The sequence below is a fragment of the Triticum urartu genome, chromosome 3 (assembly GCF_003073215.2).
Source record: "Triticum urartu cultivar G1812 chromosome 3, Tu2.1, whole genome shotgun sequence".
NCBI lineage: Eukaryota > Viridiplantae > Streptophyta > Magnoliopsida > Poales > Poaceae > Triticum > Triticum urartu.
In genome coordinates, this window is record NC_053024.1 from 85,096,761 (window position 1) to 85,113,137 (window position 16,377).

A 16,377-nucleotide genomic window follows, 5' to 3' on the forward strand; every position below is an offset into this window, starting at 1 on the left:
GAGTTGTGCAGGAGGAAGTACCAGTGGTAAGGGATTTCCCTGAAGTATTTCCAGAAGAGTTGCCAGGCATGCCGCCGGATAGAGATATTGAGTTTTTGATTGAGCTATTGCCAGGCACAGGGCCAATATCTAAGAGACCATATAGGATGCCTGCAAAGGATTTGGTGGAAATTAAGAAGCAGATTAAGGAGTTACTGGATAAGGGATATATTCGCCCAAGTTCTTCACCTTGGGGATCGCCAGTACTTCTAGTGGAGAAGAAGGATGGATCGTTAAGGATGGTTGTTGATTATCGAGGATTGAATGAAGTAACCATCAAGAACAAGTACCCACTACCAATGATCAATGATCTGTTTGATCGATTGCAATGAGTAAGGTATTTTCCAAGATCGATCTGCGATCAGGATACCACCAGTTGAAGATTCGAGAATAGGATATTCCTAAGACAGCTTTTACCACCAGATATGGGTTGTACGAGTATACCGTTATGTCATTTGGTCTGACTAACGCACCTGCTTATTTTATGAACATGATGAACAAAGTGTTTATGGAGTTCTTGGATAAGTTTGTCGTAGTGTTCATTGATGATATCCTGGTTTACTCGAAAAATGAAGAGGAGCATAAGGAGCATTTGCGTTTGGTACTTGAGAAGCTCAGAGAACATCAGTTGTATGCCAAGTTCAGCAAATGTGAATTTTGGTTGAAGGAAGTTGGATTTCTCGGACATGTTATATCCGGAGAAGGTATATCAGTAGATCCCACTAAAGTTGATACCGTGACCAAGTGGGAAGCACCAACCACAGTTGGAGAGATACAGAGTTTTCTTGGACTCACAGGATACTACCGGAGATTCATTGAGAATTTCTCCAAGATTGCAAAGCCTATGACGGAGTTATTAAAGAAGGATACCAAGTTCAAATGGACTGAGGAGTGTGAGGCTAGTTTCCAGGAGTTGAAGAAACGCTTGGTTACTTCACCAGTGTTGATTTTGCCAGATCAGACCAAGGACTATGAGGTGTATTGCGACGCTTCACGTCGAGGACTTGGAGCAGTGCTTATGCAGGAAGGGAGAGTTGTTTCATATGCCTCAAGACAGCTTAAGCCTCATGAGTTGAATTATGCTACGCATGATTTGGAGTTAGCAGCCATAGTGCATGCATTGAAAACATGGAGACATTTCCTCATTGGAAACCATTGTGAGGTGTACACGGATCATAAGAGTTTGAAATACATCTTCACACAGAAGGAGTTAAACCTCAGACAAAGGAGATGGTTGGAGCTCATCAAGGATTATGATATGAGATTGCATTACCATCCCGAAAAGGCTAATGTAGTAGCTGACGCATTGAGCCGTAAGAGCCATGTCAATACATTAATGACGGGAGAAATACCAAGGGAGTTATCCAAAAATCTTCGAGAGTTATGTTTAGAAATAGTCCCGAGAGGCTATGTAGCAGCATTGGAGATTCAGTCAACTTTGATGGATAGAATCAGAGAAGCTCAGAAGACTGACAAGGAGATTGCCACTATAAAGGAGAAAATAAGCGAAGGAAAGGCTAAAGGATTTCATGAGGATGAGCACGACACCCTATGGTTTGAAGACCGTGTTTATGTGCCCAATGACCCGGAGATCAGGAAGCTAATTCTACAAGAGGCACACGATTCACCATATTCGATTCACCCTGGAAATACCAAGATGTATTTGGATTTGAAAGATATTTTCTGGTGGACCGGAATGAAGAAAGATATTGCGGAGTATGTAGCAGTTTGTGATGTATGTCAGAGAGTAAAGGCAGAGCATCAGAAGCCAGCAGGATTGTTACAACCATTGCCGATACCCGAATGGAAGTGGGATAAGTTAGGCATGGATTTTATCATGGGATTACCCAGGACTCGTTCAGGCTATGACTCGATTTGGGTTGTAGTCGATCGATTGACAAAAGTAGCTCATTTCATCCCGGTAAAGACCACTTACACTAGTGCTAAGTTGGCAAAGATATACATGACCAGGATCGTATGTCTGCATGGAGTTCCGAGGAGTATCGTATCAGATAGAGGAACCCAGTTTACCTCAAAGTTCTCGAAGCAGTTGCACGAAACTTTGGGTACCAGGCTAGAATTCAGTACAGCTTTTCATCCACAGACAGATGGACAGACCGAGAGAGTCAATCAAATTTTGGAGGATATGCTGAGAGCTTGTGTGCTAGATTATGGATCTAGTTGGGACGACAATTTGCCATATGCAGAGTTCTCTTACAACAACAGCTACCAAACTAGTTTAAAGATGGCCCCTTTCGAAGCTTTGTACGGAAGGAGGTGCAGGACACCGTTGTCATGGGACGAAGTTGGAGACCGCCAGTTGTTTGGGCCTGATTTGATTAAAGAGTCTGAACAAAAGGTGAAATTGATTCGCGATAGACTCAAGGTAGCTCAGTCCAGATAGAAGAGTTATGCAGATTCTAAACACAAGGAGACTGTTTACGAAGTTGGAGATAGAGCTTATCTTCGAGTATCCCCACTTCAGGGAACAAAGCATTTTGGAGTTAAAGGAAAGTTAGCGCCACGATCTGTAGGACCATATCGAGTTTTGGAGCATATGGGAGAAGTGGCCTACAAGTTGGAATTGCTCGAAGAATTGTCAGGAGTTCATGATGTGTTCCACATTTCTCAGTTGAAGAAGTGCCACGCGGAGATGGCTGACATACCCTTGAGAGACACAGTGCCATTGGAAGCAATTCAGTTGGATAACGATTTGACCTATGAGGAGAAACCAATTAAGATTCTCGAGTTTGCCAGCCGAGTCACTCGCAGCAAGGTTATCAAGTTTTGCGAAGTTCAGTGGAGCAACCACACGAAGGATGAAGCCACCTGGGAACGAGAGGAAGATTTGCTCAATGACCACCCTCACCTATTTTCTAGCCAACCCGAATCTCGAGGGCAAGATTCATCTTAAGGGGGGTAGGTTTGTAGCATCCCAAATTTTCAATTTGGAATGTTATACATTAGATCATCATTGCATATCATATTTTATTTTGCCTTTGGTTTGATCCTAGAAATTTCTACGCAACTCAAGGACCCACGAAGAGAGTTGGGAAATTCTCTATTTTCATATTTGAGTTTTCTCAAATTTTGAGAATAGGATCATTTGATTTTTATTATTTTATCATCAATTATTTCTATTACAAAAATATGAGAGAGGGAATAAAATGACTTTCCCAAAATAAAGAAATATTAAGGATTTAATAATAAAATCAAATAAGAGTTTGTTTTGGAGTTTTTCGTTATTTTATTTGAATTTAGGAAAAATGTGCGTTTTTCAAAATTGCATTTAGGCCCCAAATAAATGTGCACCTTGTGCGGCTTGATTTTAGAAGCCCGGGAAAATTTATTTCGGGATTTTTGGAGTCCGCTTAGTATTTCTTTTTATTTTTCTTCTGCGCGTAATTATTTAAAAAAAGTCGCACCGACCTATGGGCCGTGTCCGACCGGGACTCCTGGCCCGGTCAGCTTTATAAGCCGGGGGGGAGGCCCAGCCGAACCTCAGCCCGCGCGCCCCGAAACCATAGCGCCCCGCCGCCTCGAACCCCGCGTCGCGCCACCGCCGCCAGCGCCGCCGCCGCCGCCCTGCCGTCGCCGGAGCCGCCGCGCCGCCGCCTCGCCGACTCGCCACCCGAGGTCGCCTCAAAATCCGCGCATGTTTTTTTATTTTTATTTTTATTTTCGAAAAACCGTTTGGTTTTTCCATCGGTTTTTTTTAGTTTCGGTTTTTTTAAATAGATCGGTTTTCCGATTTATTTAAATAGCGAGCGTTCATCCGTTCGTTCGTTCTAGCGAACGTTCGTCGTTTTTCTTTTTCTCGGATTAAATCCGCGATTTTTCTGATCGCGATTTCTGATCCGACTTTCGTTTTAGTATAACTTCTCGCTCGTTTATCGGAATCAGGCGATTCAAGCGCCTGGAGTTTCGTCTCGAAACCCTCTATCTGTTTGACCAACTTAAACAAGTTTTTGCTACTGTAAAAATTGCCCTAGATCCAGATTAGTAGAACGAAGTTGTTTTCTTTCGCCGTTTGACTTTCGTTGCTTCGTTCGATTTGATTCTTTTTGCAAACCGGAGTTCTTAATTTGAACTTTCTGGTTAGGTCTCTTATTCGAGTTTTACCCGTGCATTAGATGAGTACTTATGGTGTGTTTGTTTGTTTGCGATAGAGTACCCAAAGTGCGCCGCTTGTTACTTCGAATCGCTAGGTTTCGCGGATCATCAGCAAGGCAAGTAACACTTTGATCATACCTTTTCTACTACCCAGTTTTATTGCATTAGATCAATCCTCACACATTGCATGATTAGGATCTAACTAAATTGTGGGTTTGGGGAGTAGTTGAGGTAGAATCTATTACCTGTTTATTATCAAACCTTTGGGAGTTACTTCTACGTCTGCTTATTGTGCCATGCTATGCTAGTAGACGTGGATTGGGTGAGTGATATCCATGACAGATGTGAGTATTGTTAATTAATGGTTTATCTAAGGTGGCAACTTAAACACACATCTGGGTGGATTGAGGTACCTGGGTATTCCAGGATTGCCTGTTTCTTTTTGGACCGCCACCCAGGCTCAAAGGGATCATGAGATTATTCATACTAGAAACTTCCGTGTGCAGCCACAAGCCATTATGGGCTCTGGCATAGTTGATTATGTCGTGCGACCTCTTACAGGGTAGACTAGCAGATGTAGGGGAAAGTAGGTGTAACGGTCTATCCATTGTAAGGTGCTAGCGCTTCTGAAAGACTATGTCTTGGTCATCCGTCTTCTCAAACACCATGTAGTGCGAGAAACCAAACGGAGGCGATCGAGTCTTGTGGGGAAAAGTGCGCAAACCTCTGTAGAGTGTAATAAACTAATCATGGTTAGCCGTGTCCCCAGTTATGGACAACTTGAGTATCTAGTACCTGGATTATCATGTGAATCTCAACATGTTACTCTAAAAATTAATTTTGTTGGGTTTTGTTAAAGATGATGCTTAATTGGGATTGAGAATGCTGTCAGCCATTCTCAACGTTTAACAACTACCATGATAGTTAAATAAATTTATTCCTTTGTAGTAGGGAAAAATTGGCTTTACGCAAAACTGTAACCATAGAGCTTTCCACCAGCCAAATATGCATATAGTATAGTTGTTTCATTCCATTACTCTCTATGTGTTACATTGCCAACATATTCCATGTGCTGACCCATTTCGGGCTGCAACATTAATGTTGCAGACTTTTCAGACGACGATTAAGGAGTTTTTAGGTCGTGGTTCTATACTCAGTGACGCCGTTGGAGTTGATGGACTCACTTGTCTTCCAAGCCTTCCGTCGTTATCGTTATTAGATGGCCTTAAGTCATATTTATTGTAATAAGTTCTCTATTGAGACACTCGATGTAATAAGTGTGTGATTGCTACTCTGTTATAAATCCTCCGAATACTGTGTGGTGCCAGCATTACTGATCCAAGGATGACACCGGAGCACAGAGATCAGACTGTTTGAGGTCTGGTCGCTACAGCGTAAAAGCGCTGCTACAAAGCAAGTAGCGGTAGCGCGGTTCGACGTAGATCGCTACTATTATGTGTAGCCTATCGGCTAAGCCGTGGGAATTTTAGTAGTAGCGCTTTTATATTCAGGCGCGCTACTGCTACAACTATATCTGTAGCGCCGTTTACATCAGCGCTCTACTGCTACTTAGCACCAGTGTGCTTTTTTGACACGTGCTACTGCTAAAGTTCTGTGCATAAGGTTTTCCCTAGTAGTGAGTGTGAGAATTGCGCAAGGATGTAAATTTAAACATCCTCACAAAGGAATCAGTTAGTAGTGGTACTGTAGGCACTTACGTGACATGAAGTCCTCAAGATCAGCATTACGCATATACCTATCAAATTCATCCTTGATGCCTGCCTAGACCATAAACTCCTCTGATGGCCTTAACAAGGCCGCACTTGAGCTTCCCTCGGTGGTTCATCGTCCGGCTCATGTATTGCGAGCCTTGGTCCTTGCTTCCTTGATGAACCACCTTGGTACATTTTCCTATGCATTTTTCTTTCTCTGAAAAATTTCTGAAATTTTTAGTGACTCAAAATAAAAGTGAACCAAACTCAACAAGATTGATAGCAACTACTCCCACAAGTGCCTAGAGACTATATCATGCATTAAAACTACTTTTGACCATATAAATTTGACATGCAAGCTCAAGAACAGGGTCACCTTAGCAGCAAAAATTTGCAATAAATAAAGCACTAGAACGGAAACTAATTGGACCATTGGAGGAGTCACATACCAAAGAACAATTCTCCAAAGCAGTTTTGTGAATGGAGATTTGAGCAAGGAGATCAAAAATGGCAGTAAGATGAGCTAGAACACGGGTTTGATCTATGGGATGATTTTTCTGGAGGAAGATGAAGTGTGTGGGTGCTGGAATAAGTGGGGGGTCCACGTGGGGTCCATGAGGCAGGGGCGCGCCCCAGGGGGTGGCTGCGCCCTGTGCCCTCATGGCCAAATGGTGGGGGCCCCTGGTGTGTTCTCAGTGCCAGAAATTCTTAAATATTCCACAAAAAATCATATTTCATTTTCAGGACATTTGGAGAACTTTTATTTTTGCGGTATTTTTTATTGCAAGGATAATTCAAAAAACAGACAGAAAATACTATTTTTTCTTTATTTAATATAAATAACAGAAAGTAAAAGGAGGGTACACAGAGTTGTGCTTTCTAACTTCATCCATCTCATGCTCATCAAAAAGGAATCCATTAACAAGGTTGATCAAGTCTTGTTAACAAACTCTTTCCGAATCGCATGAAACCGGAGAATTTTCGAATAACACTAGGTTACCTCAACGGGGATATTCATGTCCCCAACAATAAGAATATCATATTTCTTCTTGACAGTAGGAAGAGGGAATTCAAAACCTCCAATAGTAATCGTTGAAATTTTTCCAATAGAATTAATACTATGGACTTGAGGTTGTTTCCTGGGAAAGTGTACCGTATACTCATTACCATTAACATGAAAAGTAACATTGCCTTTGTCGCAATCAATAACAGCCCCTGCAGTATTCAAAAAGGGTCTACCAAGGATAATAGACATAGTATCGTCCTCGGGAATATCAAGAATAACAAAGTCCGTTAAAATAGTAACGTTTGCAACCACAACAGGCACATCCTCACAAATACCGACAGGTATAGAAGTTGATTTATCGGCCATTTGCAAAGATATTTCTGTAGGCGTCAACTTATTCAAATCAAGTCTACGATATAAACAGAGAGGCATAACACTAACACCGGCTTCAAGATCACATAAAGCAGTTTGAACATAGTTTCTTTTAATGGAGCATGGTATAGTTGGTACTCCGGGATCTCCTAGTTTCTTAGGTATTCTACCTCTAAAAGTATAATTGGCAAGCATGGTGGAAATTTCAGCTTCCGGTATCTTTCTTTTATTTGTAACAATATCTTTCATATACTTAGCATAAGGATTCATTTTAAGCATATCAGTCAAACGCATATGCAAAAAGATAGGTCTAATCATTTCGGCAAAGCGCTCAAAATCCTCATCATCCTTTTTCTTGGATGGTTTAGGAGGAAAAGGCATGGGTTTCTGAACCCATGGTTCTCTTTCTTTACCATGCTTCCTAGCAACAAAGTCTCTCTTATCATAATGTTGATTCTTTGATTGTGGGTTATCAAGATCAACAGAAGGTTCAATCTCTACATCATTGTTATTGCTAGGTTGAGCATCAACATGAACATCATCATTAACATTATCACTAGTTCATGTTCATTACCAGATTGTGTTTCAACATCAGAAATAGAAATATCATTGGGATTCTTAGGTATTTCATTATAAAATATATCAAGTATTTCATTTTTCTTAAGAGGATGATCAGGCAAAGCATTAAGTAATTGGAGAAGCCTCCCCAAGCTTGTGGGAGACTCTCTTCTTCAATTTGCACAAAATTATATATTTCCCTTAAGGCAGCTTGTTTCTTATGAGCGGGGAAATATTTAGTAGAGAAGTAATAAATCATATCCTGGGGACTACGCACACAACCAGGAGCAAGAGAATTAAACCATGTTTTAGCATCACCCTTTAATGAGAACGGAAATAACTTAAGGATATAGTAGTAACGAATTTATTCCTCATGAGTGAATAGGGTGGCTATATCATTCAATTTAGTAAGATGTGCCACAACAGTTTCAGATTCATAGCCGTAAAAAGGATCAGATTCAATTAAAGTAATTAACTCATGATCGATAGAGAAATCATAATCCTTATCAGAAATACAGATAGGTGAAGTAGCAAAAGCAGGGTCATATTTCATTCTAGCATTCAAAGACTTTTCTTTCAGATTAGCTAACAGTTTCTTAAGATCATATCTATCTTTGCAAGAAAAAAGGTCTCTAGCAGTTTCTTAATCCATAACATAACCCTCAAGCACATCATGCAATTCATATCTAGGGGTAGAATCTTCATCATCACTTTCATCAATATTATCTATTTCAATAATTTCATTCTCTCTAACCCTAGCAAGTTGTTCATCAAGAAATTCACCTAATGGCACAGTATTATCAAGCATAGAAGTAGTTTCATCATAAGCATCATGCATTGTAGAAGTGGCATCATCAATAACATGCGACATATCAGAATCAATAACAGGTGTAGGTGTCGCAAATTTACTCATAACAGAAGGTGAATCAAGTGCAGAGCTAGATGGCAGTTCCTTACCTCCCCTCGTAGTTGAGGGAAAAATCTTGGTTCTTTCATCTTTCAAGTTCCTCATAGTGATCAACAGATATAAATCCCAAGTGACTCAAAGAATAGAGCTATGCTCCCCGGCAACGGTGCCATAAAATGGTCTTGATAACCCACAAGTATAGGGGATCACAATAGTTTTCAAGGGTAGAGTATTCAACCCAAATTTATCGATTCGACACAAGGGGAGCCAAAGAATATTCTCAAGTATTAGCAGTTGAGTTGTCAATTCAACCACACCTGAAAAGACTTAATATCTGCAGCAAAGTATTTAGTAGCAAAATAGTATGGAAGTAACGGTAACGGTGGCAAAAGTAATAGTAGTAGTTTTTGTAGCAGTCGTAACAGTGACAACGGAAAAGTAACTAAGCAAAGATCAATATGTGAAAAGCTCATAGGCAATGGATCAATGATGGATAATTATGTCAGATGTGATTCCTCATGCAACAGTTATAACATGGGGTGACACATAACTAGCTCCAGTTCATCAATATAATGTAGGCATGTATTCCGAATATAGTCATACGGGCTTATGGAAAGAACTTGCATGACATATTTTGTCCTACCCTCCCGTGGCAGCGGGGTCCTATTGGAAACTAAGGGATATTAAGGCCTCCTTTTAATAGAGTACCAGACCAAAGCATTAACACTTAGTGAATACATGAACTCCTCAAACTACGGTCATCATCGGGAGTGATCCCGATTATTGTCACTTCGGGGTTACCGGATCATAACACATAGTAGGTGACTATTGACTTGCAAAATAGGATCAAGAACTCACATATATTCATGAAAACATAATAGGTTCAGATCTGAAATCATGGCATTCGGGCCCTAGTGACAAGCATTAAGCATAGCAAAGTCATAGCAACATCAATCTTAGAACATAATGGATACTAGGGATCAAACCCTAACAAAACTAACTCGATTGCATGGTAAATCTCATCCAACCCATCACCGTCCAACAAGCCTACGATGAGATTATTCACACACGGCGGTGAGCATCATGAAATTGGTGATGGAGGAAGGTTGATGATGACGATGGCGACGGATTCCCGTCTTCGGAGCCCCGAACGGACTCCAGATCAGCCCTCCCGAGGAAGATTAGGGCTTGGAGGCGGCTCCGTATCGTAAAACGTGATGAATCCTTCTCTGATTTTTTCTCCCCGAACGTGAATATATGGAGTTGGGGTTGAGGTCAGTGGAGTCCCAGGGGGCCCACGAGGCAGGGGGCGTGCCCCAGGGGGGGCGTCCTGCACCCTTGTGGACAGGGTGTGGGCCCCTGGCCTTGATTCTTTCGCCAATATTTTTTATATATTCCCAAAATATTTTCCATTGATTTTCAGGTCATTCCGAGAACTTTTATTTCTGCACAAAAATAACACCATGGCAATTCTGCTAAAAATAGCGTCAGTCCGAGTTAGTTCCATTCAAATCATGCAAGTTAGAGTCCAAAACAAGGGAAAAAGTGTTTGGAAAAGTAGATATGTTGGAGATGTATCACGGGGGGGATCCTACTTGCAGTAGGACTCCCCCCCCTTGGGCACGCCACACCCTCGCCGGCCTCCTCCTCCCCCCCCCCTTATATACGTGGGAAGGGGGCACCCCATAGACACACAAGTTGATCTTTTAGCCGTGTGCGATGCCCCCCTCCATAGTTACACACCTCGGTCACATCATTGTAGTGCTTAGGTGAAGCCATGCATCGGTAACTTCATCATCACCATCACCACGTCGTCGTGCTGAAAGAACTCTCCCTCGACCTCAACTGGATCAAGAGTTCGAAGGACGTCACCGAGCTGAACATGTGCAGATCGTGGAGGTGTCGTACGTTCGGTACTTGGATCGGTTGGATCGCAAAGACATTCGACTACGTCAACCACGTTACTAAACGCTTCCGCTTTCGGTCTATGAGGGTACGTAGACACACTCTCCCCTCTCGTTGCTATGCATCTCCTAGATAGATCTTGCGTGATTGTAGGTAAAATTTTGAAATACTGTGTTCCCCAACAGAACATCACTATGTTGATCATATCTACTATATGATTCATGCTCGACCTTTCGGTCTCAGTGTTCCGAGGCCATATCTTCATATGCTAGTCTTGTCAAGTTTAACATGAGTATTCTGCTTGTGCAAAACTAGCTTGCACCCGTTGTATGTGAACGTAGAGCTTATCACACCCGATCATCATGTGGTGTCTCGGCACGACGAACTGTAGCAACGATGCATACTCAGGGAGAACACTTGTACCTTGAAATTTAGTGAGAGATCATCTTATAATGCTACCACCATACTAAGCAAAATAAGATGCATAAAGGATAAACATCACATGCAATCAAAAAATAAGTGATATGATATGGCCATCATCATCTTGTGCCTTTGATCTCCATCTCCAAAGCATTGTCATGATCACCATTGTCACCGGCTTGACACCTTGATCTCCATCATAGTATCGTTGTCGTCTCGCCAACTATTGCTTCTACGACTATCGCTACCGCTTAGTGATAAAGTAAAGCAATTACATGGCGACTGCATTTCATACAATAAAGCGACAACCATATGGCTCCTGCCAGTTGCCGATAACTTCTACAAAACATGATCATCTCATACGACAATTTATATATCGTCACGTCTTGACCATATCACATCACAACATGCCCTGCAAAAACAAGTTAGACGTCCTCTACTTTGTTGTTGCAAGTTTTACGTGGCTGCTACGGGCTTCTAGCAAGAACCGTTCTTACCTACGCATCAAAACCACAACGATTTTTCGTCAAGTGTGTTGTTTAACCTTCAACAAGGACCGGGCGTAGTCAAACTCGATTCAACTAAAGCTGGAGAAACTGACACCACTAGCCACCTGTGTGCGAAGCACATCAGTAGAACCAGTCTCATGAACGTGGTCATGTAATGTCGGTCAGGGCCGCTTCATCCAACAATACCGCCGAATCAAAGTAAGACATGCTGGTAAGCAGTATGACTATTATCGCCCACAACTCTTTGTGTTCTACTCGTGCATATAACATCTACGCATAGACCTGGCTTGGATGCCACTGTTGGGGAACGCAGTATTTTGAAAAATTCCTACTATCACGCAATATCTATCTAGGAGATGCATAGCAACGAGATGGGGGAGTGTGTCTACGTACCCTTGTAGACCAAAAGCGGAAGCGTTTAATAATGCGGTTGATATAGTCAAACGTCTTCGCGATCCAACCGATCCAAGCACCGAACGTACGGCATCTCCATGTTCAGCACACGTTCAGCTCGATGACATCCCTCGAGCTCTTGATCCAGTTGAGGCCGAGGGAGAATTCCGTTAGCACGACTGCGTGGCAACGGTGATGATGAAGCTGCCGGTGCAGGGCTTCGCCTAAGCACTACCACAATATGACCAAGGTGTGTAACTGTGGAAGGGGGCACCGCACACGGCTAAGAGAAACTTTGGTGTGCCTTTGGGGTGCCCCCCTCCCACATATATAAATGGGGGAGAGGAGTCCGGCCATAGGGGGAGCGCGCCATAGGGAGGAGTCCTACTTGGACTCCCGGTCCAAGTAGGATTCGCCCCCCCCCCTTTCCTATTCCAACTAGGAGAAGGAGGGAAGGGGAAGGAGGGGGGCGCCGCCCCCTCCTAGTCCAATTCGGACCAGCCCATGGGGGGCGCGTGGACACCCCTTGAGGCCCCTCTATCCTTTCCCCTAAAGCCCATTAAGGCCCATTACTCTCCCCGGGGGTTTCGGTAACCTCCCGGTACTCCGGAAAATACCCGAAACACTTCGAAACAATTCCGGTGTCCGAATATAACCTTCCAATATATCGATCTTTATGTCTCGACCATTTCGAGACTCCTCGTCATGTCCGTGATCTCATCCGGGACTCCGAACAAACTTCGGTTCATCAAAACATGAAACTCATAATACAAATCGTCATGGAACGTTAAGCGTGCAGACCCTACGGGTTCGAGAACTATGTAGACATGACCGAGACATATCTCCGGTCAATAACCAATAGCAGAACCTGGATTCTCATATTGGCTCCTGATACGTCTCCAATGTATCTATAATTTTTGATTGTTCCATGCTATATTATATTCTGTTTTGGACATTATTGGGCTTTATTATACACTTTTATATTATTTTTGGGACTAACCTATTAACCGGAGGCCCAGCCCAGAATTGTTGTTTTTTGCCTATTTCAGAGTTTCACAGAAAAAGAATATCAAACGGAGTCCAAACGGAATGAAACCTTCGGGAACGTGATTTTTGGAACGAACGTGATCCAGAGGACTTGGACCCTACATCAAGAAAGCAACCAGGAAGGCACGGGGTAGGGGGGCGCGCCTACCCCCCCCCCCAGGCGCGCCCTCCCCCCTCGTGGGGCCCACGTTACTCCACTGACGTACTTCTTCCTCCTATATATACCTACGTACCCCCAAACTACCAGATACGGAGCCAAAACCCTAATTCCACCGCCGCAACCTTCTATACCCGTGAGATCCCATCTTGGGGACTTTTCCGGAGCCCCGCCGGAGGGGGCATCGATCATGGAGGGCTTCTACATCAACACCATAGCCTCTCCGATGATGTGTGAGTAGTTTACCTCAGACCTTCGGGTCCATAGTTATTAGCTAGATGGCTTCTTCTCTCTTTTTGGATCTCAATACAATGTTCTCCCCCTCTCTTGTGGAGATCTATTCGATGTAATCTCTTTTGCGGTGTGTTTGTTGAGACCGATGAATTGTGGGTTTATGATCAAGTTTATCTATGAAAAATATTTGAATCTTCTCTAAATTCTTTTATGTATGATTGGTTATCTTTGCAAGTCTCTTCGAATTATCAGTTTGGTTTGGCCTACTAGATTGGTCTTTCTTGCAATGGGAGAAGCACTTAGCTTAGGGTTCAATCTTGCGGTGTCCTTTCCTAGTGACAATAGGCGCAGCAAGGCACGTATTGTATTGTTGCCATCGAGAATAACAAGATGGGGTTTATATCATATTGCATGAGTTTATCCCTCTACATCATGTCATCTTGCTTAAAGCGTTACTCTGTTCTTTTGAACTTAATACTCTAGATGCATGCTGGATAGCGGTCGATGTGTGGAGTAATAGTAGTAGATGCAGGTAGGAGTCGGTCTACTTGTCTCAGACATGATGCCTATATACATGATCATGCCTAGATATTCTCATAACTATGCTCAATTCTGTAAATTGCTCAACAGTAATTTGTTTACCCACCGTAATACTTATGCTCTCGAGAGAAGCCACTAGTGAAACCTATGGCCCCCGGGTCTATTTTCTATCATATTAATCTTCCATCAACAAGCTATTTCTTGCACCGTTTTTATTTTGCTTTATTTACTTTGTATCTTTATCATAAAACTACCAAAAATATTATCTTATCATATCTATCAGATCTCACTTTCGTAAGTGACCGTGAAGGGATTGACAACCCCTTTATTGCGTTGGTTGCGAGGATTTTATTTGTTTGTGTAGATGCGAGGGACTCGTGTGTGGCCTCCTACTGGATTGATACCTTGGTTCTCAAAAACTGAGGGAAATACTTACGCTACTTTGCCGCATCATCCTTTCCTCTTCAAGGGAAAACTAACGCAGTGCTCAAGAGGTAGCAGCTCCTACATATTCTACGAAGATCTTTATCGGTCAAACCGCACGACAACATACGTTGTTCCCTTTGTCATCGGTATGTTACTTTCCCGAGATTCAATCGTCGGTATCATCATACCTAGTTCAATCTCGTTTCTGGCAAGTCTCTTTACTCATTCCTTAATGCACCATCCCGTAACTAACTCATTAGTCACATTGCTTGCAAGGCTTATAGTGATGTGCATTACCGAGAGGGCCCAGAGATACCTCTCCGATACAAGGAGTGACAAATCCTAATCTTGATCTATGCCAACCCAACAAACACCTTTGGAGACACCTGTAGAGCATCTTTATGATCACCCAATTACACTGTGACGTTTGATAGCACACAAGGTGTTCCTCCTGTATTCGGGAGTTGCATAATCTCGTAGTTAGAGGAATATGTATAAGTCATGAAGAAAGTGATAGCAATAAAACTAAATGATCATAATGCTAAGCTAACGGATGGGTCTTGTCCATCACATCATTCTCTAATGATGTGATCCCGTTCATCAAATGACAACACATGTCTATGGTTAGGAAACTTAACCATCTTTGATTAACGAGCTAATCAAGTAGAGGCATCCTAGGGACAGTCTGTTTGTCTATGTATTCACATGTACTAAGTTTCCGGTTAATACAATTCTGGCATTAATAATAAACATTTATCATGATATAAGGAAATATAAATAACAACTTTATTATTTCCTTCCTTCAACCCCAATTCCACTCGACCAAGATAGAGTCACTCGACCACACGAAGAAACACTCGGAGTACAGAAGGTCTAAGGTCACCCGTGGATGGCAACGGTCAGGCGTTCACTCCGTAGCTTTAAAGATCATTTATAGTCATTCATAGCTAGCGTTACCAGTAACGCCCCTGCCTTAATGTACATTGAACCATGTGTAACTGAGGGCTGGAGAGGTTTGGTATGCTCTATATAAGCCACCCGCCTCCTCTGGCACAAGGGTTCACACCCCCTGTAACTCTCACGCATAATCCAGTCGACAAAGCCTCCGAGCACCGAGAGGTAGGGCTATTACTTCCTCCGAGAAGGGCATGAACTCGTAAATCTTGCGTGCACAACCTTGTCGTAGCTAGGGCCTTGCCTCCTCCTACGTACCCCCTATTCTTACTGTCAGACTTGCTCCCACGACATCACCCTAACAAATTCACTACCAATTGAATCCATATCAATCTCGATGACTGTTCCAAAGGGAGGTCCCCAATTCACACATTCCACCACTTGATATTCAGCGTGAATTACATGTCTATATGGGGAGCTTATATAGTCTAGGCGTACCCGACAAATGATCATGGCTACCCTTAAAAAGAGGAGGTGGGTGGGTAGAGAGCTAGGTCATTTTGTGTCCTTTAAAGGCCTCTAGTTGGGCTTGGAGGTGAGTTGTAGTCCATTAATGAGGGCATTTCATATACGGCGTGTTAAGCACCAATTAAAGTGTATTTCATACTTGGCGCACACCCCCTTCGCTCCGGGCTGGTCCATCTACTCCTTTTTTTCTTCTGTTTTTAACCCCAAAAAGGGCACTAGGTATGATTCGAACCCACGACCTCCGCGTCTAGTTTAGCTAAGTAGTCAACCAAACACACACTCCGATGTGATTAGTTACATCCTTTTTACTATTTTCTTCTTTCTTTTGCTTTTTTTCTTCTTCCTTATTTCTTCTATTCAAAATGCATGAACTTTTTTTTAATCAAAATCAACGACCTTTCTCAAATCCATGAACTTTTTTTCCAAATCCATTGAACTATCTTCAAATTTCCTGATTTTTTTAAATGGTGATTTTTAAATTCATGAGATATTTTTAAAAAACCATGAACTTTTTAAAATTTGATGAACTTTTTTAAAATTTGATGAACTATTTTTTTCAAAATCGATGAATTTTTTTCTCAAATTTGTGAACTTTTTTCCCTAAATCCGTGAATTTT